Here is a 10,231-nt window from a genome sequence, read left to right as displayed (position 1 = left end):
ATTTTGAAAAAAATATCTGAAAATTCTGTAAACTCCTCCTCCTCTTCCGAAACCGGATGTCCCTCCCCTCGAAACCGGATGTCCCGCCTCCTTGAATCCTCGACCAATCAGAGAAGCCCAAAAGGAGCGGATGCACAATCAATCAAACTAAAAGGGGCGTGGCTACAATCAATCAAACTTCCCTTATAAGGTCTGACACATTGTGAATACTACTTCTCTCTCTCTAAAGCTACAGCGTATGGGTTAGAGTCCCTGTGATCTAAAATCACTAAAGCTACAGTGTAAGACGTGGAAAGAGAGCCGGGGTCCGAAACAGACTGAGGTCCAAACGACACAGAACCACATTGCCCAGCATATTGTTGGCCAATGTGCAATCGATAGGAAATAAACTGGATGACATCAGAGCACGGATCCAATTCCAGAGGGACATTCGGGATTGTAACGTCCTCTGTTTCACAGAAACTTGGCTGAGTCCAGATGTCCCGAATCACGCAATAGAACCGGCAGACCACTTCTTCGTTCTCCGCAAGGACCGGACGGCAGAAGAGTCATTAAAGAAGAAAGGAGGCGGCATTGCCTTCATGATAAACAAGGAGTGGTGCGATTTAGGCAACACAAAGGAACTGTCTAACCACTGCTCCCCAGACCTGGAGTTTATCACGATAAAATGTCGACCCTTCTTCCTCCCAAGAGAGTTAACGTCCATCATCCTCATCGGAGTGTACATTCCACCACACGCGAACACTGGGGTCGCACTTTCAAAACTTCACGACGAGGTAAACAAACTCCAGGCAGCTAATGTTGACGCTGCCATTTTGGTTCTGGGCGATTTCAACAGCGCGCGTCTTAAAAAGGTGCTGCCGAATTTCTATCAGCATGTGACCTGTCCCACCAGAGGCGAGAACATATTAGACCATGTATACTCGCAATTTAAGAATGGGTACAAGTCACAGGCTCTTAGTCCATTCGGTAAAAGCGATCACGCCGCCATCTTTCTTTTGCCAAAGTACAAACAAAGTCTCAAGCGAACGCCGGTGGTCTCGCGAGAGGTTAAGCGTTGGGCCGTGACGTCAGAGGAGTCACTCCAAGCTGTACTGGAATGCACAGACTGGAGTGTATTCCGTGATAACACAGCCAATATTCACGAATACACCGAAACGGTGATTGACTATGTCTGTACTCAGGTAGAAGAAACAATCCCCTCCACCAAAATTAAAATCTACCCAAATCAAAAGCCCTGGGTAGACAAATCCGTCCGTGAGGCTCTGAAAGTGCGCACATCAGCATACAACACCGGGCTGGTGACAGGCAACATGGAAGAACACAAGATGGCAAGATACAACGTCAGGAGAGCAGTAATAGAGGCAAAACGACGTTACAGGGATAAAGTTGAACTTCAGTTTGAACAGGCTGACTCTAGAGGCATGTGGCAGGGCCTCAGAACAATGACAGACTACAAAGGCACCCCCCTCAAACTGAACAGTGACATCTCCTTAGCAAATGATCTCAATTCCTTCTATGCGAGGTTTGAGGCTGTGAATAACAACACCAGCCTACAAACCACGGCAATGGGGGGGGGGGGGGGGTCTGCTGATGGAGACTCAGTGTTCAGGGTAACAGAGCATGAGGTGAGACGGATCTTTAAAAAAGTGAATATCAGGAAGGCAGCAGGACCGGACGGCATCCCCGGCCGCGTCCTAAAAGTCTGTGCCGACCAACTGGCCCCGGTATTCACTGACATCTTCAACCTGTCCTTGGAACAGGCTGTCATCCCCACCTGTCTGAAGAAGTCCACCATCATCCCTGTACCCAAAAAATCTACGCCCGCTTGCCTCAACGACTACCGCCCTGTAGCCCTCACCTCCATAGCCATGAAGTGCTTTGAGAAGCTAGTGAAGGGCTACATTTGTTCCTCCCTCCCCATCAACCTGGACCCTCTGCAATTTGCATATCGCCCCAACAGGTCCACGGAGGACGCCATAGCCCATGTGCTGCACACAGCAGCATCACACCTGGACAAGAGGCAGGGGAACTATGTGAGAATGCTGTTCATCGACTACAGCTCAGCATTCAATACCATAGTCCCCTCCAAACTCATAGCCAAGCTCAGGGACCTGGGCTTGAACTATGACCTGTGCCAGTGGGTCTTGGACTTCCTGACGGGCAGACCCCAGGTGGTAAGAGCCGGCAACTGCACCTCCTCATCCATCACGCTCAACATAGGGGCCCCCCAGGGCTGTGTTCTGAGCCCCCTCCTCTACTCCCTGTACACACATGACTGCGTAGCACAGCGGAACAACAACACCATCATCAAATTTGCTGATGACACAGTAGTGGTGGGCCTGATCTCTGCCAACGATGAAAGGGCCTACCTGGAAGAGGTAGAGAACCTGTCACAGTGGTGTCAGGAGAACTGCCTCTCCCTGAACGTCAGCAAAACAAAAGAGATGATTGTGGACTTCAGGAGGTCGGGGGTCAAGGACTACAGCCCCCTCAGCATCGACGGGGCACCGGTTGAGAGAGTGAACAGTTTCAAGTACCTCGGAGCCCACATATCCGAGGACTTGACATGGACCACACACATTGACAGTGTTGTGAAGAAGGCACGACAACGCCTCTACTTCCTCAGGCGCCTAAGGAAGTTCCAAGTCAGTCAGAAGATCCTTAGGAACTTCTACTCATGTACAATAGAGAGCATCCTGACCGGCAACATCACCTCCTGGTTTGGGAATAGCACTGCACAAGACCGTAGCAGACTACAAAGAGTGACACGTTCAGCCGAACGCACAATTGGAGGGGGGCTTCCCACCCTCCAGAACATTTACAACAAGCGGTGCAAGGGGAAGGCTAAGAGAATTATTAAGGACTCGAGCCACCCGAACAACTGCCTCTTTGAACTGCTGCGGTCAGGCAAGCGATACCGGAGTCTTAAGGCGAGCACAGAAAGACTCAGAAGAAGCTTCTATCCCCAGGCCATCAGGCTGCTAAACGAACAATAATCGCTAAACGAACAATAATCACTATGCAACAACCATCAAATGCACACAGCACACACACCCACACACTCACTCAAACAAACAACACACTGCAGCACCCACTCTCCACACTTTAGATCACACAAACACACTTACACTTTATATTTATTGATAAAGGATTTGCACTACAACTCGTACACCTACTGTGAATTGTACCTAAATTGCACCTCGTCCCATTTCTCCATTTCTGCCTTGCACTATATAGTATTGTATATTAGTACACTGCACAGTATTGTATATTGTATGGTAACTACGTCTATTCTGCATCGAACATTGTACATATGTCTAAACTGAACACTGTGACCTCTTTTTTTTACTTCTAATTTTACTATGTTTTTATTTCATACTTATCTTGTCTTGCACAGTCTCTGGAGCGCAACAGTAAGAAGCATTTTGTACAAAAGTATTCTGTACTTCTGTATGACAACTATTAAAGAAACTTGAAACTTGAACTATGGGTTAGAGTCCCTGTTATCTAAAATCACTAAAGCTACAGCACTACATTATTGCACTATTTTGCTACTCTTTTATCATTTTAAAATTGTCTATATTATGTGTGATGATCAAGCCATAAACAGGGAGGCCTGTTGGGATGTTGGATCCTAATGTGAAGAACTGTGATTTGGTGTTATATGTCTTACAAGGTGGCCTGTTAGGATTTTAGATCCTTATGTGAAAAACTGAGTTTTTTTTATGTCTGCTCATTTTACCCTTGCTATTATTTTACTTATTTTTACTTTTATCTCTACGCCCCACTATCTGCTGGGTGCATACTCTGACCTTTATCATGTTTTGTAACAGATTACAGAAGCGGTTCTGATATGATTTGATTAATATATATCCCACTTTATGCTTTGCTCTTGCTGCTTGTTTTACACTGATTGTATGTCTTATTTCTTACTGATCGCACATTGAACTGCAATCCCCAAATAAAGTTATTATTATTATTATTATTATTATTATTATTATTATTATTATTATTATTATTATTATTATTATTATTATTATTATTATTATTATTATTATTATTATTATTATTATTATATTATATTTCTGGCAGAAGGCAGCATGGAGTGCAGAAAGCTGGATAACAACACATTGAAACTTCTGACAATTAAACATTTATGTACCGGTATGTACTTTGAGTGTTTTTGGTTTAATGCACAGTATATTAAAAACACTGCTGCAGTAGAGTCATCCTGCCTATCTCCCTTAGCCGGAGGAGATCAGTGTAGTGTAGTGTAGCCTGTGGGACCAATTGCATGCCCTGTCTGAGATAATTGCACTGATTACCGCCCCTTCACTTCTGAATATAAGCTACCAGTTCAGGCACAGCACGACTATATTAGACGACTATTGCCCAGTCCTCATGCTACTTCCTGGTCACATTAGTTGGTGGCATTTGTTTGTGCTTTCCAAGAAGTGAGTTGTGGAATTGCTGCTGAATTCCTACCATGTATGCACGCAGGTAGGCTACTGTAAATTATTTAATCCAAATTGTGAAATAATCCTCATTTATAAATTGTGAAATAATCCAGTTGGGCCTTCACCCAATTTGACTTGTATATCTGACTATATTCAATATCCAAATTGTCATGGTCAATCGTATCCAATAATGAAAGGTAGCACATCTTTCAATGGTTTTATTCCAAGAAGTGAATCAGCATAAGTTACAGACGGGTATACAATACGTTGAAATGTGGTCATTTTCAACTGGCATTCTAGGTTCTGCCAAGAGCAGAAAGTAACAAGTGACTTATATCTCGTCCATTAGCCAATGGAAATGCATCTTCAGAAATAGGATCAGAGAAACAAGACTGACACAAAACCAAATAGGGAACAGGTATTGGTCAGCTCGGTATGGATTGTATTACAACTGAGCTCAACATTATTAGAACAGACTCTCTGGTGCCTGTTGTATAGGTCCACAGGAATGTATTGACATTTTACATAGGCACACATAGTGTCATATATTCAATTCACATAGAATCAGTTTTAACACAGTAGATAAGTACATTGTAGGCACTGTTTAAGTAATTTACAATATATGGAATTTATAAATAGATAGATAGATATGGTAGAATGTATATGGTAGATTATAGATACTGTAGATACTTTTATGGATAGTCTTATATTGGCATAAAACCTGCAATATTCTAACACTACCAGCACTACCAAGTAAACAAAGGCCACACTACGACCAAGCATTTGCCAATAACCCGGACATTCCTTACCTCCTGCTAAAGGACATTGCACCTTTGCACATTGCTGTTCAGCCGCTGTTGGTTCTGCTAACCAGCCGGGAGAACTGAACCTTCCCCTGTGGCCCACGTTCATGTGAGCTGGTTGGGTATTTGCCCCTGGCCATCCAATACTTGACACCAGGCTAGACCCCTGGACTAAGGCAGTAATATACTGGATAGATTCACAGATTGAATTGTTTCATTGTGTGTTTTTTTTGTTTGTTCCTCACATTCACCCATTCACTCACACATTCACACACCGACGGCGAAGGCAATCATGCAAGGTGCCAACCTGCTCATTGGGAGCAATTAGGGGTTGAGTGTCTTGCTCGTGTTGTGACAACTTCTGTTTGTTCATTTAAACTGAACACTTACTTCTGGGGAAATTAACCTAACAACGTGTTAGCGCCTCCTAGTGGTCAGGTCACAGTAGTACTAAGGCTAATATCTCCCTTAGCCAGGGGAGATTCAGTGTTGTAAGTGTAATATCTCCCGCAGCTAAGGGGGGGGGGGGGTCTTCTTTAGCTGACCGGTAGATGTTTGGTTTCCCATGCATGCAAGGGACCTGGGTTCAAATCTAGGTAGGTTTACACTGGTACCATGTCCCAGATGGGTGTACTGTCCCCACAAGCCTAATGTCTCCTTTGGACAGGGGTATAAAAAGTACCCAGAAATGATACTTAAGTGAAAGTATGGGTACCGTCTCAAAATCGTACTCAAGTAAAAATCAGAGTATCTGGCTAAAAACACACTTGAGTAAAAGTCTGTGTTGGAAACCAGGTGAGATACACTGCAACCTCTGAGGACTAAGAAAAAGCTCTAGTTGTATGATTGTTTTATGGTCAACATTTTGCTGACTGGATAATTAATGTTAAAGTTACGTCATGACTTCCCCTTTCATGCCAGCCATTGTTTCTGAGTAGATGACTCTTGTATAATAACCACTGCCCGCCCATCACTTTCAAATATAGACACACACACACACACACACACACACACACACACACACACACACACACACACACAATTAGTACCCTAATTTGCTGTGTCTATGGAGTACAATATCCTGTATAATTGCTGTATTTTGGATACACATATTAAGGTTGCAGTGATCACAATGTTAGTGTCTTAACGGTTTTAATTATTGTAGTCTAACATAATGTGAGTTGTTGCCTCAAAAATAATATCCAGGATCATTACCATTCATGTCTAAAGTTGTATTTTTTTTACCTATGTACTGCTGTCATTCATTTGATACGCCTGTCCAAATACATTAAAAAATATATATTTATTTGTTTGCAGGTCCCCTTCATTCTTGGTCAAACCAAGGGGTGGCATATAGTTCGATACGTAAATGTGTGTTGGATTTGAGTGTGGATATTATGGGATGGGTTGCTATCGCTGGCCACACCTCAGGCTCTAGAGGTCTAGAGAAATGCTCTGTATAATAAGTTAATGAACTCCAACCAACACATCACACCAAAACAAAAAATATAAACCATATCAAGCGGGACTCTTTTGCCTAGAGGTAACTTTTGACAGCATTACATATTCTACCTTTGAGGAGAATGAGAAACAGTTTTACAGACATTTCCACAGATATATATATATATATATATATATTTATTTGTATCCACTTTTTCTCCTTATTTTTCTCCCATCCCAATTTCGCCTCGCCAATTCTCCCCTCCCCTGTCTCGAACGTTGCTAGACTATGCCTCCCACTGGTCGGCTGCAGTGAGGACCAAGCCTTGCATCACGTGTCCCCTCCGGTACACGAGGAGGCAGCCTGTCGCATCTTTTCACCAGACAGCGCAGACTCTCAGTGGCGAGGAGTAACGCGTGGGAGGCTCACGCTGCCCCCGATACTTCCTGTCTCTGCTGTACAGGCGTCACCCAACCGACCTGTAGGAGTCGCTGTCCACAACGTCCAATCCCCACCCATCGACTTTCCACCCGCTACCTCTGCCAATTGAGATAGTATGACGACTGGCCCAAGCCGGAGGCAACGCTGACTCGGGGAGTCGAGACCAGAGTCTCTTGCATTGGTGACGAGCGCAATCTCCGCTACGCCACCCAGCCGCTTTGCACTGCACTGCATTGTTTTGTTATTTTATTTTGTTGTACACTCAGCAGTTCTGTAAATGAGGTGGCCTCACCTCAGAGCTCACCTGAGTATAAATAAAGGTTTCAATCAATCCTGTGGCCCTCTGGTAATAATTTAGCCAACTTTTTAACAAGTTTCTATTGTCTGAAAATGTAAGGGCTCCTAAGCCATCTAGCATGAGTTTTGGGTTTCATTCTTCACGTTTGGGTAACACTACAATCGAGTGAAGCTGCGATGAAATTGGTATTTGTAATTTTATGTACTGTAGACCTACACAGATCAGAGCACAGGGTTGCGTTGCGTGCCTCTCCATAAAACAGGGACACATACCCAAAGACTTCCAAATTGCGAACCGCCCTGTTTCTATTCTTACCTCCATCTCGAAAGTTGTATACGATTGTATACGAACAGGTCGAAAAATACCTCGCGGAAAAAAATCTATTCTACGAATTCCAATCAGGCTTCAGAACATCCCACTCCACTGACGCATGCCTTCTCTATTTGAACGACCACATCAAACAAGAGGTGGACGCGGGCAAATACTGCGGCATGGTCATGCTGCACCTACAAAAGGCCTTTGACACTGTCAATCACTCCATTCTGATTGACAAGCTAAAAGCAATTGGTTTTGATAGTCTATCAGTGAGCTGGATGCAATCCTACCTGGAGGGGAGAGAACAGATGGTGGAGGTAAACTGTACCATATCCCCCCCCCCTCCCAGTGAGCTGTGGTGTTCCACAAGGAAGCATACTAGGTCCGCTACTGTTCCTAATTTATGCAAATGACATGTCGTCAGCTTGTGACTGCAACTTGTTCCTGTTCGCGGACGACTCAGCCCTGCTGGTCTCTGACAAGAACAAGTTACAGGTTGAGAAAACCCTCAGCTCGGAACTAGGCAAAATCTGCACCTGGCTCGCTGATAACAAACTATCATTACACCTGGGTAAAACGGAGTCCATTCTCTTTGGTTCAAATAACAAACTCAGCAAGACCGACGGCTTCTCAGTTACAGTGGGTGACAATATTTTCACAAGGAAAGATGAAATTACATACCTAGGTTCCATCCTAGAGGCAAATCTTTCCTGTGACAAAATGGCATCCAATGTAATAAAAAGTCAACGAACAAGATTCTTGTACCGGATATCCTCTCTGGTAAACAAAAATACCCTGAAGACTCTAACAGGAGCACTCATTCAAGGGTACTATGACTATGCTTGCACCTCATGGTACAAAAGCACCCCAAAGGCACTAAAAACAAGATTACAAACTGGTCAGACTACTGCTTGACCTTACTCCTAGAACCCACCTCTCCCCTGCCCACTTTGACAACCTAGGATGGCTTAGAGTAGACAACAGAGTACAGCAACTTGCAATGGGCCTGGTCTACAAGATACACTACACAACTAAGGTACCCATGTACATGTCAAATTACTTCCCAAAGGTCAGTGAATACCACGACCACAACACCAGAGGGAGCTCCACAAATCATGTGAAACCCAGATTCGGCTCAAACAAGGGGCAAAACACGTTTCGCAATTATGCCACATCAATGTGGAACGCCCTACCTCAAAGAGCACCTACGAGAGACTGCAATTCGAAACTGGCCCCTGTAAATGTCCAAACCCAACCCCCTCCAAGGTACAGTAAATACTAACCCAATAATACACGAGACCCTCTTCTTGGGAGCAAGTAAGGTTTCGTGGATAATCCAATGTACAGCCCCCCACCCCCCCCTCCACCTACCCAACCTCCTCCAATGTAGTTTCTTCATCAAATTTATATACTCTTTTGTATCACAAACAGTACTGTATTTGTAAATCTGGTATGTCATACATGTATAGATGTAGCAGTACTGTCTATCTGTATGTCATGTATGTCATATATGTTATGATGAATTGAAAATGGGGGACCCTGATGTAAACAAGATGAAAGTCTTTCTCTGGTCTGCATCCCCTTAACAATTGTGTGTATTGAGCTGTACTGTACCCATTCTGCAATCTGTTAATAACATTTTCAATCAATCAATAAATCCATGGACATAGGCGGTGCCGTGGGCAATGGCACCATTAGGCCTAGATAATACCAGCCACTCTTGTTGCCAGCTCATAGCTGGACTGATTGATTGAAAATTGTATTAACAGATTGCAGAATGGGTACAGTACAGCTCAATACATACAATTGTTAAGGGGATGCAGACCAGAGAAAGACTGTACATTGGAGGGGGGGGGGGGGTTGGGTGGGGGACACTGTACATTGGAATACTGACAAAGCCATACTTGGTCATTTACTGTACAACTGGGTTAGGACATTTGTAGGGGCCAGTTTCGAATTGCAGTTTCCCGTAGGTGTTCTTTGAGAGTGTTTTTGAAAGTGGGTAGTGATTCACATTCCTTTACAGCTTTGGGTAGGGCGTTCCACATTGATGTGGCATAATTGCGAAACGTGTTCAGGACCACACTGAACTATACATAATAAGCTATAGTGTTAGACCCTCTGTGTATCTGATCATGCCATGTCGTTGATGGAACCCCAAAGCCACCTTCTCTGCCTTTTTATAATTATATATTCTTTCCATTCCTTCCTTCCAAGTCAAAATCCACGCATCAGCAGAACATTCTGCATTCCTTTAGCCCCATCTATTGGCAAAACCAAGGACTCGCTACCGCTCAGCCCATAGGGTTCAACCTCAACGAGTGGGGCGGCTTCCTTGATTGATTGATTGAAAAGTTTATTAACAGATTGCAGAATGGGTACAGTACAGCTCAATACATACAATTGTTAAGGGGATGCAGACCAGAGAAAGACTTTCGTCTTGTTTACATCAGGGTCCCCCATTTTCAATTCA

This window comes from Notolepis coatsorum (assembly GCF_963971535.1).
Source record: "Notolepis coatsorum genome assembly, chromosome: 8".
Taxonomy (NCBI): domain Eukaryota; kingdom Metazoa; phylum Chordata; class Actinopteri; order Aulopiformes; family Paralepididae; genus Notolepis; species Notolepis coatsorum.
This window is presented reverse-complemented; position numbering follows the sequence as displayed.